Here is a 22720-nt window from a genome sequence, read left to right as displayed (position 1 = left end):
TACTCTTGCAGTTTTCTGTTTCTATAGTATGCTTTCCTAAACACCTTCAGCACTTCTGCCTGGTATTTGCAATGCAAGTCTGAGAAGTCTTGGGTTTATATTGTCCTTGGGTTCGTGTTCTTTCAAGCCTATCTGGAAATCCAAGCCTAAGAGACTTGGCTGGACCTGCCATCGGTGCATTGGGGAGGATGCAGAAAGCTTCCTCTCTGGATTATCCCAGGGCCCAGAGACAACCACAGCTCTGCAGCCCTCCTGGGCGCTGTCACCAGCAAACCCGTACGGAGGGCAAGGAGCAGGAGGCACTGAGCCTGTGGCCCTGCTGACAGCGCAGACCTCTCGTGTTCTGCGTTCGGTGGGGACTTTGGGAGGGGGGTCCCTAGCCTGGAGTTCTGCAGCTTCCCACCGCGACTGCATGTCGCAGCCTGAATCGAGCAGGATTGCCAACCCCCCGAGCAGGCGAGCATCAACCTGTTTGTTCTGAGATGTGAAGAGGACAAATGATTTTGCTCAGGTCACACACAGAGGCAGTGGCAAAGCCAGCAGAGGTCCAGCAACTCCTCCATCCTTCGTGCAAATGGGACCTGTAAGTGTTGCCTTCCTCAGCACGGCCCAACTGGCGTGCAAGCAGCAGCCAGACGGCAAGAGGTGAACTCCTGCGGCTGAGGGGGTGGGGAGGGGAGGTGGCATCAGAAACAGCAATCATTATCCTTCTTTACTGGAAAACGTGTATCTGAATGGCCAAATTTACTAGCTGTTCCAGATTTTTATGAGATTTATGAGGCTTAAGAAAAAAATTTTACTAGGAAGACATAAAACTTCAGTGGTTTGAAATGGAAATGTTTGCAAGGGACTTGGGATCAGCTGGTTTCAATTGCAGCCCTGTCTGAAGCAGGGAGGGCTTCACTTCAGGGCTAAGGACCTCAAACCTCTCCTGACCTGACCCTCCAAAGACAGCTAGAGATTAAAGCTGACTAGAGAGCCAATGCTCCATCATCGGGAGGAGCTGAGGTACCCCAGATAAACGAAAAACACAGATAATGGAGATGATGAGGAGCACGTGGCAGAGACACTCCAGTCGTCTTGTGCGAACTAGCCCAGTCCTGAGCTCGAGCTAACAATGCCTGGTGACTCTAAATTGCTTCCTGATCCTGCACCGCCCACCCTGGCACTCCTGGTTCTGCAGGGCTTATTAAATTGCACAGAAAGCTAAACCCGAGCTGGCTCGCTGCATTTACACCCTGCTGGGAGCAACACAACCTGATCTCCCGCACGCAGAGCTCCGGCGAGCACGGAGCTGGGACACCTGCGTGGCTCTGCGCTTTAGCCCCAGTGCTTTCGGCGCAGGACTGGTTCCCAGCAGAGGCACACGAACATCTCTGTACCCTGCTCCTTGTTTTCCTTCTGTTCACAGGGAAACCCCTCCTGGTTCCGACAAAGCACACTGCCCTAGACTCAACCTCTGCCTTACAGATGCAATCCCAAACTCTAAACTTTGTGAAGAGATCTTATCTCTGGGCTGAATCTGACCCAGTGCAAAACAGAAACTGAATTCCCCTCCAAGCGTAACAGACAGGACAACAAAACACTTGGAAAATGTTGGTTTTCCCATATCAGAAGCCCGAAACCACATTACATGCATCTCTTAATGAGGGTAATAAGCTTTAACTTAACAGCCTCTTAACTGAGCTCATCATCCACTTAGAGTAATGCTCCCTTCAGTGCCTTGTAGGGCATGTTGGGATAGGTTGGCCAACATTTAACACCTTTGCATGTGCCAGCATTTGTTCCTGGCTCTGAAACAAACACAAAACACGCTGAAGATTTCCAAAGGGTATCCAAGAGGGGTGGGGAGCTGACTCAGACGCTGCTGCTGAAGTTATCGCAGAGCTCACACCCCTCCTCACCTTACAGGATGCTTAATTACAGCGGGTTCTCGGGGGATTCGCACCTAACAGCTCACAACTGCTCCGCTGGCAATCAGATTCGGTGCGAGCTGGAAAGCGCGTGGCGTTCCTCCCGCCTCCCTCCTCCCCCCGAATTACCGGAGAATATTTCCCTTCCTTCTTCCTCTTATTTTATCTTACGTCCCACAGACCAGACGTGGAGCTGCCTGGCTCACCTGGCTGGCAGATACTCACTGAAAATAGCCAAGCGGTTCCCAGCTCATAATCCTTTTCACTGAGACTGCCTTTAATCCTGTGTGATTGAAAATACCAAACGCTGCATTCTAATACACACGAAATTTCTTTTATGTAAAGCCCTAGAGACTACAAGGGGAGCAGTGCTGTCAATACAGGATTTCCCACAGCGGATCAGCTCACCTGCCCAAGCTCCTGCCTCTGCGCTGGCTCACGTCGGCGGTGCCACATCACAAAATGCATTTGTCAATGCTCAGCGTTACTGTCTGAGGAGACAGTTTTACATAATTCTGCTCAAGCACCGTTTATGTCTTGAAATGTGATTTTTGGCTCGCTGTCCCTAGCTTGCAAATTACTTACAGTGCTTATTTGTGTACTGATGTTCAGAAAACCATCTTGATCTGTTTCAGATATCCAACTTCATGGCTTGTCCTGATAGGATCTTGCAGAGGGAAGTCCACAAATTCACCTTGCTCTGTATAAAGAGATATTTACTTGTTACAATTAACATCTGCATTATCTTTGTAAGATCTCTTACCAGACAAGCATGATTATGAACATTTTCTGGCCCTGAAACCTGTTTACTCAGGTAGTCTCACTTAGCAAATCATTTTGAAACACAGAAACAAACTCCTCAATCTACTTATAGCAGGAGTTAGGAGCATCTCGCAGGTTGAGCCGGTGCTTTGATCAAGATTTCTACAGAACTGGCCACACATATTGCCTCAAAAACTGTAAGTGTGGGTTTTGACAAATAAATGCAAATTTGGGTCTAGCTTGAAATACACTGAATTGTGTTTTCTTCCTCAGCAGCATCAATGTGAACTATTATTGTCTGGAAGGAAAGACAATTCTGGCTCTTACCTACTAGCTCATTGCATGACACGAAGCTTATGCGGTTTCCTCCCAAGCGATGCAGTTCAGCACACATTGAGCTGTAGCTGTGGTCCTGCTGTAGTTTCTCCAAGAAATTAAATGACTGAGGGGCATCTGCCAAGCCTCGATCTTTCAAGATTCTCTTTCTCCAGGACTTCCATTCCCTTCTCTCTGTCCGTGATCTCAAAAAGAAAGTTTACTGTTACTGACATAGTATTAGAATTAGCTAAATCATCTGCAATGCAGGGAACTGTTAACTGCTTTTCATTCCATGAAGCCCCAAACCAAACAAGGTCCATTGTCTTCAGCACCTAACAGGGCATCCCATGGCCTGAGAAACTTAGCACCAATTTTTTTTCATTTCTCCAGTAATATAGAAAAAGGCTTGGATTTTCTTTTTTATTTTTACATTTGGTTATATTCAAATTTCTTTGATAAGTGCTTTACATGAACGTATTTCAGGCAGCAGATTGCTTGCAAGCTCTTCACATTGATTATCGACTGAAGCACCAGTTGTGATCCATGACCTGTCCTGCACGACTGCTCACGTAAGTCACACAGAGCTGTCTCTGTTCCTGGCTTGCAAGAGTGATAGCATATACTTGAAAGGAGGGGTTCAGTAGTGCACAACATTTTCATTAGTATTGCTGACCAATTTATCTTCTTTTCCATGAATTTCCATAAAAAGAAAACTAATGGTGATACGAATGAACTGGATAAGGAATAAATGTGACTATAGAAGTTTTTGTCCTTAATCTCATGAATATTTTCCAGTGAAAACACTATTTTCACTGGCATTCCTCACAGCGTAAAGTACTATCCAGCCTAACAAAAGAGAACTCAATGTGAATTTATGTTTTTTTACTCAAATAGATTTTTATTTATATTGTTTTCACATTTAAAAGTTAGAGAGTTACTCTCTGATAAAGAACTTATGCATATTTATGTGTACCTGACTATAAACTATTGATAACTTCTTTATCTGTCAAATACTGCATTCATGAATAGTGATGTATTCAGCTATATGAAAGACGTTGGAATTTAGATTTTTAAAAATTAAACGCACTCTTACAACCAAATGTAGCCTTTTTTAACTGTTCTGTATTTACCTGTATATTTTTGAGACCATTAAATGTCCACGCATTAACCCATTAGTTAATGAGCAATATTATTAGGAAGGAAATGCAATTTTCCAGCAACCTGAGAAACTGTGAACACTGAAATAACAAACCAAAATAAATCAATCAGCTTCAAAACCCTCTCTTAGTATTTGTTAATACACAGGATTGTAAACATTTTCTCCAGTATTATTCTTTCTCCCTTTATCTCCAGCTCAAATGGATTTGTAGCTCAGGTCACTGTAATATACTGCACTCTAACACATTTCACCGGAAATTTCCGGTAAGGCACACAGCTCTTTTTGGCTTTCTACAGGCATCAACTACTAAGTCTTTCAGGCCTCTCTTTAAATCTCAGCCTTTAATACTGTTGGATATCACAGCACATATATAGATTTACTACTAATGGCTCTCTTTAACCAACCAAAAATAAAGCGTGACAATATGGCATTGCCACTCTGGGGAATAGGCTGCTACAAAGAAGATGTACTTGGCCTCGAAATCAATTGTTGATATTTTCCAAATTTTTCAAGATCACCAGGCCATACACAGAAGGGAAAAAATAAGAGGGGAAAAGAAAGAGGGACTGTTTCTAAATGTAGACAGATCCTTCTTCAGATGTCATTCAGGGGATATCTGGTTTCACTGGTCAAGTACAGTTTGTCTGATCTGACTTCAAAATCATTGTTCGCCCCTTAAAATACCTTGGTTGTATGAGACAAGATATGAGTCTTCAGAAGGCTGACAGGGTGAAGAGAGGAAGAGAAAGAGGGAGACAGAGAGTCAACAGATCAATAAAAGCACTTTAGGATAATGGCTCTCCCTCGAGCAGACCGAGCAGACCGGGTCTGGGTTCCAGGCCAGCCCCAGCACTGCCAGGAAATGGACATTTGCATGAATGAAACGTTAAATCCACAGTGTCACGTTGAGGTTCTGGTTCTGTCCCCATCCCGTTTCAGGGGTAGGTTTCCCTTCCTGCTCATCCTTGATCACACCCGGTCCTGACCGTAGTCAGCAGGACCAGAGGCAGGGAGCCTGGGCAAACTGAAGATGTGAGTTTGCAGCCTTTTGGAAAGAAAGACAGTAAAAAAAAGCATTACAACAGAGTGAAGTGAAAGCATAGGGGTACAGAGGTGTATGCACATTGGTTCCCCCCTCTCCCTCCCCCCTTTTTTTTTTTCATGCTGGGCAGTTACATGAAAACAACAAAGTGCCTGAGTCAAGTCAGAGCTGATCTTGCAGGAGTCAGCGCCAATATACTGCATCTGGGCAGGATCTCCAAAAGGCTTCCCAACTCGATGGAATTTTATTACAGTAAGGGCCCCATCTACTGCCAAAAATTTGCAGTGAAACAAACCACATATTTAAATATCTTTTGTTTCATTAAAACACTCTCACTAAATATCTCCCAACCATTCCAATTCCACTTTCCATCTCTCATCCTCACCCATAAGAGAGCATCCATGAGCAAGAGCCAGCTTCACCAAGCACATCCACGATGCACAAGTCAGAAAAGGCCTCCCTGCTTTTTATATTGCTTCAGAGGGTCCACCCATCATGGTGAGCCACAAAAAAAAAAAGACGGTGCCCCCTCCTACACCCCAGACATACTAGATGAACAGCTAATAAATAGCAAACAAGAAGTGGGTTTCCCAATCCATGCTGTGTAGCCAACCAGTCAGGTAAGGCTACCCAAGGACCAGGAAACATAAAAAGTCAGGCAAAGAAGTTTACTTTCCTACTGTACACATACATCCTGCAATTAAAAGGGCTAGAGCCTGCTCACAAATTTTTAAGAACATATTTGAAATCCATAATCTTATGACTGTGACACAAAATCAAGTGCTGGAAGCAGAAGAACTGGGACCTGAGTAGACAAAATAATCCAAATGTTAATCCAAGTTAGTCCAAATGGAACAGAATATTTATACTAAAATAAGGTGCTTAACTATGGGGCATGGGTCACTCTCAAGGTTTAACTTATATAGTTGACGTTACTCTTTGGCTGGGGGATATTTTAAAAGCTATCAATATTTTTCAGGGGAATTTTTTCACCCCATTAGCACAATAAAAATAGTCACACAGGTGGATTCCCTATAGCCTGATACCTAGAGAAGCTCTGCCAGGTGCCAGCACTTCTGTACAAAGGACTTTAATTCACTGCAAGGTGCAAGAGCCCAGCAGGAAGCAAGTAAAGAATTACTGCTCCAGAACTGCCCAGGCAGCCACCCCCGCACCGCCCTCCCGAAAAGAAAGCACCAGCTCTGTTTCTCAAGACCGGGTGAGGGGAGCACAACAAAATGAGGAGAAAACGTAATAGGATAAACATCAAAGATTGTTTCTCTTTAATTACCCTCTCGCAGTATCTTTGCGCATCAGCTGGAACTCCCTGTTGCTTTCTTTTAAAGTAAACAAAACAGTCAGGTTTTCATACTGACCCACCTCACTTCTTTGGTCTGACTAATTGCTGAAACCAGCCATAAATTGCCCATTTTGTGACATTCTGAATAGCCTCATTTATTCCGGACAGCACACATCTGTTCTTGTGTGTGCGCACACGCACGTGCCCGCTTACACAAACACAACCCTCTCTCCTGCTGCAGGGATGGCCGGGGCTGGGGATGGCCAGTGTATAATTTCAGACCCATATTGAGTTTTGGCTGGTGTTGAGGTCCCTGAGGCTGAAGAGAAATAAAGCTCTCGGAGGGGAAACAGCATGTAAACATGGCTCTTATGTTCGCCCGCATGGAAAATGTTCCATTCAGACGAGGCTGGTGAATGAATCCCGTGAGAAAGTGCCTGCCATCGTGCAGGTTGGGAGCAAGCCTGCTTGCAACCAAGTGGAGGGAAATATTGCAAAATGCATCTGTATTTTCTCCTCTCTGAACAAACAGAGCCAGTCTCCTACCAGCCTGAGCAACCAGCAAGAGGAGAGCAGAGCCAGCCGGGGAACGCACGCCGCTGAACCACGCGATGCCATTTCAGACATGAAAGAAATCTCACTTCACACATATCACATGAATGTGACATAAGAATAAATGAAGGAAAGATCTAACCAGCCAATCTAGCTTCTTTTCTTCTTCTATTAAAACTGAATAACATGTAAGCAATAATTTCATCATGGTTACTGCAACTGCTTTAGATATAACATTCAACAAGCAGGCGATTTAATTTTAATCAGCGATTTCTCTCATACGCATAAGTCCCAACTTGTTGCTCGCTTAACACTTTACGCTTTTTTTTTTTAAAATCAAACTGCGCTATTTTTCATCAACACATTGATGACAGATATGGAAGAGGGCGAGAAACTCCTCTGTGTAACACGCGCGTTTCTGACGAACGCCAAGATAGGAGTGCTCGTCCGAGGCGATGGCCTTGGCTCTCTGGCTCGGTGGCAGCGTGAGGAGCCGAAGCTCCTTCTTTGGCCAGGGGTGTCTGCCTGTGGCAATTCAGAGCCTCCTCCCCACCTCCACCCTCACCTGCCCTGCTGTGCTCCCGCAGAAGGCGGCGCAAAAGGCTGGGAAAACAAGAAGGGCTCTCTGGGCAAGTGCAAAAATTCATCTTACTCACCGGGGAACACGTTCACATGCACAATTCACACACGACCATCCATCAACACAAAAAGGAGAATTTCTCAAGAACTCTGATAGCACAAAACACTCAGCAGGTTTTAAGGGGGTTTGTCTTTGGTTTTTGAGAGTATATTTTTTTTCTTCATTCCTGGTGGGAAAGCTTATGCCTTTAATTCTACAACTATAAACTAAATAATATATCAGCTTTTTTCTGTCAGGCATGGCAATGGTACTGAACGTATGCAAAGTTTCCACTAAAGGTTTTTGTAACTTAATTTTCCTCTGGAGATTAGACGAAGCCAGATATTCTGTTTCTTGCTGGAACTTGGCTGGTAGCCACACTGCGCTCCCTTTCCCTGTCATCCATCCCTGGCCCCCCCAGCCCCCGGCGCTGTTAATCAGATGGTTGTATCTTCCCTATATTTCTCCTGTCAAGCTATTAAGTGGATATGGAAGAGAGAACGAAGAGAATCAGCTGAGATATAAACCAGCCCAGATCCCAGAGTGCCTCTCCCCCTTCTCAAGGTTGAGCTTGCTGTGTTACTGCACACACTCTTGTCAAAGCGAAGCAGAAGCGTGCTCTCCCGTACCGAGAGTAAACGGCTGAAGTTTATTTCCCAGCTGAAGAGGGGCAGGCAGAAATTCTGCTGCACAGAACCATCACGGACCCGTAACAGTGGGAAACTGCAGCATGGAGAGGGAGCAAAATCACTGAGCCTGGGCTACGCGCTCAGGATGTTCCTGTTGGGCCACGCCATGCCCCTGCCTGCCCGGGGGAAAGCGCAGTGCTGACGGGGAGCTTTCTGCCCCGCCACAGCAGAGGGTTATCGCCGCTCCGTGAGTTTGGGCACCTTCCTGCGGCAGGGGATTCCTGGCACGTGCTCAGCGGCGAGTGGAGGTGGTTGGTTGGAGAAAAAGCTTTGAGATTCCCAAAGAGCCCCCAGATCCAAGTCAGATTCAGGGCTCAAAACACTGATTTTATCACATCGCTCCCTCCTCCTTTGCCTTTGGAGCACAACAGAAACGTTCAGTCCAGCACACTCGACGTCTATGGAGAGCTTTGCCTCCCATGGAAATGTTCCTAGGGGACCCTTTCTTCACTAGGAAACAAAACGAACTCCCACCTCTGGATATCTTAGGACTTCGAAAATAGTTGGATCCTAACATTTTTGGCTGGGGCTAGCTCCCATTCTTGTACATATCAATAAATGAGGGGAAAAAACTAGCTAACATGGCTCCAACACATCAGAAACAAGAACTGTTGCACGATTCTGGCCTAAGTTTTCTCTTTGTAACCAACCAGGTAGCAAACTAATCAAGAACACCATAAACCCACTTCATTTTTCTAGTAATTTGAGAGTTTCTGACTGCATCAGAGACCAAGCCCTGCACTCCAGCAGCACACTGCACAAAGACTGATTTTATTTCAGGCAGGTCCACTTTGCTGTCCAGCGCTTCGATTTGAAAAAGTACTCAGAGAGGTTTTTAAGAGACACTCGGTAAGCTATGAGCTCTCGAGCACCTCAGCTGTTTTAGAAAATGGAATTTAGCTATTAAAAAGAGACTTACTTGGGTAATCTGTAAATTTCTTTGAAAACAAAATGTTCACTTACTAGATTAAACACCTGTGGATAAGCATGATGGCACGATGGGTCGTTGGATAGATTTTTTTTCAAATTTACGTTAAACAGAGAGAGAGGAAAATCAAATTAATTTACCAATACATAAGTTCCTTATTCAGGCAAAATATTTACTCACTTCAGAAAGACTCCCAGACTACGGAAGGAGCTGACGACTTCTGAACGCACCTTAATGAAGTGTTTGCTCTAGCCATCCCCTCCCTCTCTGGGTAAGTTTGAGCTGATTTCTTGGTTTTAGACATGCTAATAAAATATCATCCCTTCTCTTTGGGATTTTTGTTTGCTTTTGTACTTAGAAAGGGAAAACAAAAGACATTTCTGTAAGTAACACTGCTAGAGCACGTTTAACACATGCAGCCTGTGTTTCTAGATAATTGTTTGACTGCAAGAAGTCCACATGAAAGGAGGTGAGAAAGAACACAGGAATGCGTGTGCCTGACACAGCCAGCACACCTCCATGGCAGGCGTGCGAGTAGGAAAGGTGCGACTGAGTTCTTATCACACCCTTCTCTATCCTGTAGGGACACAGCTTTCCCCCACTCAAACACGCCTACCCGAGCACCCTCCCCAGCCATGCTGCCCTTGCTGCAACCTTTTGTCTTTCACTCGCCTTTCCTTCCTTTATCTCTCTTCTATAACCATTATCTCCATCAGCATAACTCCTTAAGATACACCTAGACATCATTTCGCCAATGAATGCATTTCACACAACATTAGTCATATTGTACTGTGGATAATTTTTATGATATTGCTGTGCCTCTCCTTGGTACATTGTTACAGTTTAATTTGTACATATTCTGCTGCTGATGTAGTGTCACTCAGCTGTAACCAGAGAGAGCATGATGGTTCTGTATTATTGCAACACATTTTCCCTTTAAAAAAAAAAAAAAAAAAAAAAAAAAAGGGGAGAAAAAAAGCCAGAGAGAGACTTTTTCTTAAGAGAAGTCTCTTTGCTTTCCAGGATTAGTTAACTGTAGATAGGCCTGCCTGCAGGGTCAGCGAAGAGCCAGATCCCAACTTTGCCCCACAGGAAAGGATTTAGATTCAAGGTTACATCTCAGTCCCATTACATAAATAAGTATATGCTGCAAACTTGTGTTTTGAACAAATTTTTCACAAAGTTCAGGGTAAGGGTTTCATAGCTGCAACTGCTCTTCAGACCCTTTCTAGCTACTCGTCTTCACCAGACAAGCTAATACCAGCTATCTGCTTCCCTTCCAAACAGTGATACCCATTTTGCGGCTGGAGTTTAATGCTGTAGATCAATTTTCAGCCCCAGGCATCAGTTTTACATTTAGACATGCAGAGCAGCACTGCTAAAGCCTGTCAACTCTTTTAGGTATTCAACAGCCGATATCGGTATCCACACAAAGAACTGGCCACACTATTTTCAGTGCTTCTGCTCAGTGATCGAGTTTCCCATATGGAAATGTTTTGCAAAAACAAGGGATTACTTGGAAAGACACTGGGCTAACCCTGCTGAGTATCTGCTTTTCTTCTTAGTTCTACAGTGTGAAACATTACCACTGGTATTTTGGACAGTGACCACAAGGTCATAAGACTGAGTGATTGAGACTGCCTCAGTTCTTTGTTTACCTCTGGAAGACAAAACAACTGATAATTTCATCTAATAAACAAGAGTTTTGTTGAATTCTTTAAAAATACTAATTTATTTTTAAAGGAGCTAAGTTTGTCCCACATATTTGAACGCTGCCTGACAGAATACGTTCCCTTGAGTAACAACATCTTACTCTTGTTTCCAGCCAATCGTAGTGGTAAACCTTCTTCCCCCCCGCCACACTGATCTTAATCTAAGACTTATAAAAATATTTCTTGCCCTACAGATTTACCCCTCCAAGTTGAGTACATTAAGCAGACGTGACTGGCTTGTTACAGCGTACCATAAGTAGAGTTACTTGGCTCTGAAGATAAAATGATCTGAGTTGCTAAAGAAGTTGTTCATCTCTTGGGCTGAGATCCCTGGAAGCACTTTGGTACCTTGAAGGTCTTGGGTGTTCACCTCCCCGAGCTGTTATGAAATAGTCATGTTCTTGTGGGTTGAGAGAATGCCAGTGCCAGGAGTGCCCTCTGCTCTATTTCAGGTTCCTGTTCTGAAAGAGTAATTCAGTATCTTAAGCCTCCACCACTTCCTTTAAGGAAAGGGGGTTTTTTCATCTTCTCTGAGGACCAGTCACAATAAAAGACCTTGGCATACTTAATATGCTTTTTGTATGCCCTAATCCTGTAATATGGACAGACGCAAGGAGAAACTATGATGGAACAATCTTCTATTTTTATTCCTCCTCAGATCCTCTAAACACATTCATTCACAAAAACTGCACTGAGAAGAGGGGAAACATGTTCTTCTAAGTCTTCCCCAAATCTCTCACATCAACTGCTCTATCAAACAGACATTTACAAAGGGATTTAAAGGGGGCAGAGAGATGCAGCTCTGTAGCTGCAACACCTATAGCACCAGCCTGCGTAGGGCTTACTACATCACTATGACATCCCCTGCTCGATCCATTTGTATCAGGGCTATATTCACCTCAGTCAGATTTGCCTAGATTCATTTATATATTTGTTCAGACACAGACTTTGCAAAATACTCCATCTGTTTATGCTGTTTAATAATTGAAGGACCTATTTAATGAACTGAAATATCAATTAAGACCAGAAAAGTTCCGGCATGAGATAGCAGGTAAGCTAGAGCTACGAGGCCGGCATATGGACTAACAGGATCATCTCATAGAGTTAAAAGGTGTAGAGAATGATTCTGCAGACTACATGGGTTTCAGGCCTGAACCTGAAATATTATAGAATATAATGAGTAATTCTGGAATACAGCAGGTTTGATGCTGTGAAGAAAATTACCTGACATTATCCTACTCTACATTGTACCAAGAGAAAACCACACTGTAAGGTAAAAAAGTCTCAAATTCTATCTATTGGGAGATGATTGAAAGAAAAACCGTTTGTGAAGATGTAAATAATTAATCCACTTTGGACTAGAAAGTTGATTCATAGTCATAATATTCATCCTATGCTTATAGGAACCAACATTAGTACTTTCACACAACTAGAGCACATATCCTTAACACATTGATGTACATGTGGCTTCTCTAGACAAATGTGCCACCTGGAAGACCAAGCTAGTGACCCTCCTGCTGCCTACAGAGTCCTAGGTAGGTCCCCTGCCTTATTTTAAGTGGAGCCCAAGAAATGAGGTCAGATGTCAGAAGAGTGAAGGTTTCTCCCAATGCCTAAGATACTCTTCCAGACAAGAATAAACCCAGGCCATGCCCAAATGAAGGTGTTAAAATGTCCATAAGCACTTGGCCTATGTAGAAGTTCTTATTGTGCTTTGCTCCTGTGAATCAATCCTTTCAATTACAGTAGCTGGGGGATATAATGATGTTTTTATTTACAATTACAGCTTTAAATTAGGATCAATAGAGGCAGCTACAGCCCTACCATACCAACGGTCCTGAGAGGTTCATAGGTTTTCAGAGAGCACACTTCTGAAATAAACCCATCCGTTTTCTATTAAAAATATAATCAAATATCATCGGAAAAAGACTTAGACCTTAACACAAGAAAAAGACTCAAGGAATCTTACTATTTGTTCTTTGTTTTGTTTTTAGGCATCAAGCCAGCAAGATCTTCTTCCCTATGGTTGCCTCTTCTATGGACTTTCCATGATCATATCTGGAATAAAGTGGGTTGGCACTAAGCCAGGTCAAAGCTGACTCTGTCAGAAGAGGAAAGGAAAATACGCATCTGTTTAGTTATCATCCTGTATTTCTTAGTTCTTGTTCAGTGTAAAATTTTGCTCAATATGAAGCTTGTGGCATTGACAAGTTTTGTTCAGGTTTTTTTGATCAACACTTCCAAAAAAGGATGCTGTGTACCAAAAAATGCAATCCTTTCAGTTTGTACAAATTGTGATTATAAAAAGCAAACCAGTCATTACTAAATGGAAATTTAATAGAGTTTTCTAGGGAATCAGGGATGTTTACCCTATTTTTAAGTAACCCTTCAAAAAAAAAAAAAAAAAAAGCATGAGCTTGTGTCAAATTAGATCTTTCCTGAGAATGAAATTGCAACAAAAGAACCTATTTCATGAGTTTCACATTTCATAGCATATTTCATAGTTGTTGTACAAGTTGGAGTAATATCTGCTATGATTTATAGAGGAACAGTGCTGTAAGAAGCCTCCCTTCTAATTATAACTGGTTATGAGGCACATCACTCATATCAGACTGAAATTTACTTCCATCTCAAACATGTCTTTTTTTTGCCTGTTTATTATCATAAACTGGCCACAGAAATGCTGATAAAGAGATTGCAGAAAATGTTATTAACTTAATCCCTTCCCAGTTGGAGTCCCTTCTTCTGATACAGACTTATTTTGAGTCTCTGTTTGCACGTTGCGATGAGGCAGACAGTAAACACTATCTCTCTTATGGGAAGTTGTGCAATGAAAGTCTTTCCTATTCCATGTGCTATATACATTAGGCAGAAAGGTTGACTTTGACTGAATGTGCAAAAGAACCTATAAATCCAACGATTCCCTCCACTTTCACAGGCAGTGTATGCCTGGGCTTCACATGTACAGTAGATGTTTCATTTGAATGCAAAACATGCTAAAATTTGTCCTGAAAAGCACTTACACTTTAAAAACATACCATAAGTCTAAGAAGAAAAATGCCTGACATATATTTTGGCTGATTTGAACTTCATATATATTTTAAATGATCTATATACCCTAAGCTGTGCATTTTATACAACAGAACATTAACCATTACCATCTAATCCACTGATGGTCTTGATTTATTGGCTAGTCGTGTATAGTGCACTGCCCCTCCTGAAATTCATGCTGTAATTTTATTTTTTTGTTGTTGCTGCTGCTGCTGTCATCTGGATGGAGCGCCTGCCATGAAGATACCATGGTCTTACTCACCCTATAAACACAATTGGTGCTATTGAAGATAATGATTTAGGATATCATCCATCTCCACTACAGCTTGCCATTACGTGACTTGTTCTTGCAGGTATCTGATTTGTATCATAGACAGGTTGGCTTGATTGCTGTTTTGCCACAGAGTAATAGTTTCCTGGTTTCCACTGACATACTAAGTCTCCCTTGATCACTCAGGTGATCAGTCAACACACAAGTTAATTATGGGTGAATGGGTGTCTGAAGCCCAAAGATCAAAGATACACACAAGGTCTTCTCCAAGTCATTATTCACCTTCTTAAGCATCAAGCAGTCAGTTCAGATTCCTGCCTTCTGCACTGTCCCTAAGTAAAGCGATATAACAGTAGGAAACCTGAATTAAGAGCAGCTAAAAGACACAAAATGAAGCTTCCAATTCTTCCAAAAGAGGGGGGAAAAAAAAAAAAAAAAAATCCATACAGGCACGATTGTCTGCATGGGGGAGATCAAGAGTACTCTCATTTACTTATTTTTTTTTAAATAATTTAAATAACCAAGGGTAGCTGCTTAGAGGTGGACAACCTGACAGTTTGCCGCGAGGCTCTCACCTGCTTCGCTCGTAAAATTTCTTAGGTTTTAACTGGCATAGCAAGGAAATGCTTTCAAATATTGCCATCGTCTTTACTTCCATGCACAAAGAATAGAGTTTATTGGCAGAAATTAGGAGCTACTGTACAAAAACATTAAAAGCCCTCCCAAATGTAAGGGGAAAAGCAGTTCTCCCCAGAACTTTTTTTGCTGTATTTCAACCACCCTCAAAACTCAAATGCATGCATTAACATTCCCAGCAGCTAATTACAATTACTATCCTGAATTACCTGCACAAGACTCACTCCCCTGGGCCACATCCCACACTCCTCTGAGGAACGGGCATCACAGCACCACAGTCTCCCTCCTGCCCCAAGACCTCATGAGCTAAATACAACTTGTTGGACAAGTCAGTCGAACAGATGGGACTTACAACAGTGAGGAGGTTGTGGTGTCATGCTGCAGCCACAGGGTTATGGGTTTTTGTGGGTAGAAAGAACAATCTCCCTGATAGTAATGGGTTGTGCTCACTGGAGGCTTGGGTATGAGCTCCGCAGCTGCACCACTGAGCTACAGCTGTATTCGTCCACCAAAACTGTTTTCTCCATCTCTGTGGTTTTCATGTTACTAGATTAAAGGAGACTTAACTGGGCAACGTGCCTCAAAAGTTTATTTCCTAAAATAATATCCTTATTTACTCCACCCAAATCACCCTGCCTTTATTTTTAAGGCAAAAGGAACTGAATCACTGAGTTGCAGATTTGAAGAGATACTACATAAGGTCAAACATTCAAAGGTCTTCAGTGCAAGCGTAACTCAGTGTGCGCAATTCCACGTATGCTTTCTTCCATATGCAAATAAATGCTACAGATGCACAACCCACTTGCACGAATCTGCACATGCCAAAGGGATTTACACGTGTTAATACTTGGAAAGCAAAGTGAGAATGTATATAAAATGGCATGCACAAAGTACATTCATCCATGTGCACATCCCTCTGGAGGCATCACTACTTGGATGTATTTCTAAGCGGAAAAGCAGTTAAAAATTGATATGTGACCCTCTCTCCAAAACCTAATGATTACAGTCTGTTAATTACACTGCATCTGTTGGAACTTCTAGCAAATAAATTGTGGACCTGATCTATCATTTATAATACCAATAGAAATTACAAGTAATATCTTAAAGTCACACTTATGCAAAGTGGCAGCAGAAGCAAACCATGACATATTATCCCCATCCTGCAACTTCCCCACACAAGTACCACATATTGTGACAAAGCAGCTACAATAACCTTTTCTAAATTTTACTTTCTGCAGATGGAGAGAAAGCAGCGAGAGAATATACAGACTCACACAGAGGAAGGAAAAGAGCATTAAAAAAAATTTAAAATGTCATTTACAATTAGTCCCAGAGTAGCTCTGAAGTACTATATTGCCATTGCTTTTAGCCAAGTTTCCCACAGCCTGATATGCACTGATAGCTTTTGAATGCCCAACTAATAGGTGTATGGCAGGGTCTGCTAGGGATAGAGTCATCTTAGCACAGCCACGCCTTGATTTTAGGCTCTAATTGTGGCATCGCTACTCCTGGTGTGAAGTCCACATGGATTTGCCAAATCCCCATGCTTTTTAAGGCACTTCGACACTAGTATAAATTCACAGAGCTGCTGATCTGCTCATGTGTCAGGGAGCAGCTCTCTGTCTTACCTTGCACAGAGCTCTGAACCACAGCCCCGCTTTTTCCTCACCTCCCGTACTCTACAAGCACTACCTGGCTTTAATATTGCTACAGTTTCTCCAATATAACAATGCAGCTTTCAAGTAAAAAATATATTTTTTTTTTTCCAACAGCTGGCGCAGCGAACAATGTAAGATTTGAAAGTCAGGCTGGATCCCTTCTTCTTGGCTTTCTCAAACCAGTAACAACAGTTCCCCAGAGCAAATAGCAACTGCGTGGTGTAAACTGGAGCAGAATTGCCACTCTCTTCTGTGTAACAGAAACAAGAGCCTTTGCATCTCATTATTATTACTATGGGACCTGAGCATTAGTTAGCTGTTCTTTTTATACCGCTTTAGCCAGCCCACTTATTCACCAGAAAGCAAATAATCACTCAGGCTGAAGTTTATGTAACTTCTGGGATTCACAAACGTGTTTCATGAATTTCTGGCAGTTGTCTGAATGTTCACAAATAACGTGATGCCAGTAATCAGAACAAGTCAAAACTTGACACTTCTATTCATAAATCAGCAGACATTTTATTTTTACTGCTTGAACAGTTCTGTTCCCAAGCACGACTGGATTTGAACCACTAACCTGGAGGTGAAAGGACCTTTATTTAATGTATTTGTTTAGGTTTATATGAAATATAAAAAAGTTTCTATCCAGGACTCTAGCCACCTTTGCCATATATTAAAAAAACAGGCCAACTCACACAGACAAAAATAAACTCAGCAACTTCCAAAAGCCAAAGGCGGCACAAAAAAGCCTCTTGGCCAGAGACCTCAAATCTTTCTATATAAACTGAAAACTTTTGCACACACTATTTCTCTCTTCTCCAGAGCCTGGGACATGAGGAGATGTGTCCCTCAGGTCAGCAGAATTGGACTCTCCCAGGCTGGAGTGGAAAAAGAGCATTCAGTCATGCTCCTGCTGAGGAGATCTATCCAGTGTTCTCTCCTTTAAACCGAGAGGACTTCAGCCAAAATGCCTCTGTGGCTTGCAGCTGCAGTGGTATCACCAGGGAGACAGAGCAATCTATTAAGCAAAGAGGATCCAAGATCCAAGACCTTCTGCCAAGAATCTATTTTAGCCTCCCCCGCAAGCCCGCAGACACACTGTAGGTCCTGGAGCACCAGTGTTAAATGCCGACGGCGAAAACTCCCACCCATCACCCCATGCACATGGACAGCACCGTGCAGACCAACGTCCCGCTGCTGCCCATGTTCCCCTCCACATGCTGCACATACGTCCCCCCAGGCCCAGGGAGGTCTCCCGCTCTTGTGCATTACAGAGTAGTTGCATTCAACCAGTTCCTCCTTCCATGGTGAGAAAATAGTATATTTATGACTCAAAAAATAGGAAAGGGAAGAGAAAACCAACCTATTGACTTCAAAGTATAAAACAAAACAAATCCCTATTAGGATTTTCTATAGCAAGGTAGAAGGGTCCTGCAGACCAAGCCCTGTCCTTCTGCTGCTGGCACGGTCCCTTCTGGTGCCAGCCAAGAGCACTATTTACTGTCCCACTCAGCCCTCCTCTTCCCTTTCAATCTCCTTTTGGAGCAGGGACAGGTAGATGCGGGGAGGCAAGGGTAGAGCAGGGAGGTGTATCTTTAAAAATTGGCTTTTCTCCTCATACAGTCAGAATACACGAGACACTTAATTACAGCTTGGTCTCCAGTTCTGCTATAGAAAGATCCCTTCCAAAGTAAACACAAAAGTAACAGAGGATCAGCTCTCTGCTCTTTTGAATGCTGCAGAGAGGAAGTGCCCATAAAAAAGGTTGCAAGAGATTGTCACTCTCCGACACACAGCAGGTTATATTTTCCAAGCCCACTATGCAAACACGAAACATCACGTTCATTTTTTTTTTTTTACACGAGAGACTGACAACGTGAGGAAAGGTTTCCATTTAAAACATTGAGCTGAGGTTTCTCTTGGGCAAGAAGTGCCAGTAGGAGAGAGGCTGAGCAAAGACCAACCATCCCTGTCCCATCCACCCGCCCTGCCCCTCAGCAAGGCGTGCATAACCTCAGCAGCTGCCAGCGGTTACGGGAGGCTGCATGCTGGAAAATGAACTCTCTCCCTGAGTTTCTGCTCTAGCCAGAGTGGATCTGGATAAAGAGTAGGATCCATTGCAACCAGGCACGTAGAGCAAAGTCAAAATTCTTCCCCTTCAAGTGTCTAAAAAGCAACCTGACCGGATTTTCTCCTGGACAGCTCAGCATTTAAACAGGCCGATTAATCAAAAGCACCTCCCAATTGAAATTACATCCTTCTTGTCTTCTGACACTTACCACTTCAATAACATCATTTATAGCTCCATTGTTGCAATATGAAGCCCTAAGGAGAACTGGCTTCTACAACATGTTGCCATTACATTTTAGCCAAGGCTGAATGTAGCTGCAAATCTCTCTGCAAAATACAGCGGAGATCTATTAAATGCATAACTTCCCTGGCACCAAAATGTTATTCTTTTAGCAGGTCTGCTTCTTCCCTGGGATTCTGATGAAGTGTGCTCTGCTGTGTTATGAAATACACCATGTTTTAGCGTGATACACAGAAAACGTCTTTGTTTCACACCGCTTATCTTTTATCATGTCACTTTTCTATTGGATTTCTTTTCTGTGCACTGGAAGCATATTATTGTGACAGACACACTGCTTTACCAGGGGGCTTTGCTATGTCACCTGCAGCATCAGAGTGAGGATCAGATCCTCCCCAAAACACAGGCTGGACAGCTTGATACAACATAAGGAATGTGGAGCAAATAACGAACCAGGAAAAGCAATGCAGCAACACTCCCATCTAAGTGGGCTGCAGAGGCATTTCCAGCCTGAAACACAGGCCTTCTACAAAAAAACTGGAAACTAAAGTGTTATTTGCTGTACGATGTTCATCCTTCCATTTATACACACTTACCAGAGTTAACACGAGAGCTCAAGGAAGTCAGGGAATACCAGCGGCACGTCCATTTTGCTGGGAAGAGCACAAACAAGTATCGCCAACCTGGAGTACGTCCCCTCTCATAACCGTCACTCTTATAATTTCTTCCAGATCCCTCCGAAACTGTAAACAGCAACGTGCGGTAAATAAAATTGCTTGGCAGAGAAGGTGCTAGCATAGTACCCCAGATGCAAGGATTCAATTTTCTGCTTCAGTGTGGACTTCTGCAAACACCTGACCGGATGAAGTCCCATGAGATACTTGCTCTGATAGCTCACCACTGCTGCAGTCAGTGTGGGGAACTGGTTCAGCAAAGATCTAACAAGAGCTGGGCGGTAAAGAAAGACTTCCCTCTTTTGGCAGGAGTGAACTGTTAGACCAGCTCAGCCACCTTGCACAACCTGCCCTTTGGGCGCCTTCATTGAAGAAGGTGATGTGCCTAATCCCTAACTCTTTATGCATCTTTGTTTCCAGCAGTAGCACTCCCTACACAGCTCAGCATCTGCACATGTCACCGCTTGAGCTGGGCTGCACACCAAGCTCACGCCTAGCCCTGACTGGACTCCACAAAACAGGCTTTCATCTATCTAATCCCTTGGAGGACCTGCAGGTGAGTGCCAAGCACTCCTAGGTGGGGCGTGCTCCTCCCAAAGCAGGCTGTCTGGGCCTCCTTTCAGGCCAAACCACACCACATAGGTGCCACTGCTGCTTCACTGAATTACTCAGCAGCTCCTGCACTCTGCAGAAGCTCCATTTCTCAACCAGAGGGCTTCAAATAAACATCTCCCATGTCCCAGAATGATGCTTTAATTCCCTGGCTACCCACTCTTCTTGAAGGTGCTCTCTACTCCTCTTGTCAAAGCCTAGCTACTTCACAGAAAGAGTTCAAGTTTCATTGAGTGAATGGGCAGAGGAAACACCGTGATTTTACCTTTCATATCTCATGACGACGATGCTCACTCAGGTATTTCTGCTACTGCCCTACGAGCTGTTTTCTGTAAATAATGTAATGTGAAAGATGGGAGCCATTCTTAAGAAAGATGATGTCGCTACTTATGTACCTTTCTGCTTGGATTTCTCTACCTTGGATTTCTTTGGCAACATTGCAAACCTCCAAAAAGAAGGATGGACAAAAGCGCCTTTTAGGACAACCTAGAAAAGTCGGATCATTTTTTTTTTCTGGAAGAGACAAGATTTGACCTCTAAGTCCCTTGTACTCAAATCAGGCAACGTTAGTAGCTGATTGAGCTCCTAAACCCTGGATGAAGTTAGGGGTTGCAGTGCCAAAGTCATCATTCACCCATGACATATTTGGTACCTGCTCATGTCTTCTGATCTGAGCGGTTTGAACCAGTCATGTCTTTTCCCCATGAGGACACTCAGGTGGGAACCATCTGACAAGCATGTTGACCCAGTCCAGAGGCCAAACCAACACTTAGACAGTAGGTAGGTCGGGTTCAAGTTCAAAGTCAAGGCTCAAATTCACTCAACAGTGGGTGAATTTGTGACTTCCCCTCTACACTTCACTTCCTCCTCTGCAAAATACACAGTAGCATTTACTTCCAGGATTTCTTTAAGGAAAAGTTATACTAAAGGTTATTCAGATGCCTCTAGTAAAGAAGACCATGGAAGAGGCTAAGGCAGGGAGACAAGTATGTTACAACCTTCCTTCCTGCACCCCTCAGCAGAGGGGACTTGCCATGCCTGCTTTTGGTCTTCAGATTCATTACAGGCAGGCAGGAAAGGATGGCTCATATGCACACAGTGCTTATCCTGCTGATCAATAAGCTTCCTTCCTGCCTGATAACCAAACCACTTATAATATTAACAGTGTTATTTAAGACCTGTGGAAATTTTGTCTGATCCAAGCAAACCAGAAATATCTTGACCTAGATACCGAGAACAAAACAATGCTGAGTAAACTTCAGGATTGCCAGTTCATCTGTCATTGCACTTGAGGTTTTACTAAAGAATCGGAGCAAAACTATTCTACCTCAAAGGTTCTTACACCAGCATATTTATTCAGTGGATGAGAGAGAAAAATCTTTCTGACACTTTCCCTCTCTCAAGTCAGATTGAAAACAGGTGTATTTTATAGTTCGTTAATAAGGTACATTAGTTGCCTATGGGCCCCTTTCAATGACTGTGGATAGCAAACACAGTTGTATCAGAAAGCATAGATGAATACGAGACTCATCTATACTTCCTTCTGAGGAAAAAAGGAGTGTGATGAAAGAGCAAAAGAAGAACACAAAGAGTATTCCCACCATGCTACAAGTGCTCAAGCTCGAGACAGTGACCTGTACCATAAAAGATGGTCACTGATGCAGAATGGTTTGCTAAACGTTTTCAGAAGCACTGTCAAGCTGTTGCTTTTTTCGGCTTTAAATAATGCTGGGCACACGCAGCACATTTGAAAAGCAAGGCCTTGTTTTCTTCAAGGTCTGTACCAAAATTCGTAACAGTTTCTACAAAAAGGCACGCCAACACAACTTGTCTAACGTACCCAATTGCAAAGCTAAGAGACAATATGAGTGTCTAACCTTCTGTCTGGGAGCTGGAGCCTCACTGAATCTCACAGTTTAATCTAGCAGATTTCTGCTTATTCCTCTTATCCATGCAGATTTTGGTGCTTGCCTGTACATATTTCAGTAGGCAGAGTATTTTAAGTATTTACCTACCTGGAAGACAGACTGCTTAACAAAAGGTAGAAAAGGAAAAGAAGGACTTTCAGAAAAGATCAAATACATCATAAGCTTGGCAGACACTGTAGCCCTGAAACAGCAGTTTGAAACTTGCACCATAACAAATCTTCTCCTATACATTATCTCACAGGAAACAACACATGATAAATTCTTAGCACAATGTGATTCCCCTCCTTCCACCTCCTCCCCACTTCAGAAAGATTTAACATCTAATTCAGCTTTTGACGAGCTGCTTCATCACTGCGGGAATGCTGTTGATCTCTGTCGGAACCCTGCGGCCTTGGACAGAACAAACTAAAAGGGAAAAAAAAAATTTTGGCCGTCTGTAATGATAAATAAATACATTACAGGATACAACTCTGGGGAATGGAGACTGACACTGACTGAGCATCATGACCTCCACACAACTGCCAAGTCTCAGCCGCTTAGCAAAAGTCAACTTTTGTTTGCCTTCTTCCTCCCCATGACAATTTCTTA

The sequence above is a fragment of the Nyctibius grandis genome, chromosome 28, assembly GCF_013368605.1.
Source record: "Nyctibius grandis isolate bNycGra1 chromosome 28, bNycGra1.pri, whole genome shotgun sequence".
Classification (NCBI taxonomy): domain Eukaryota; kingdom Metazoa; phylum Chordata; class Aves; order Nyctibiiformes; family Nyctibiidae; genus Nyctibius; species Nyctibius grandis.
Note: the sequence above shows the minus strand (reverse complement) of the source record.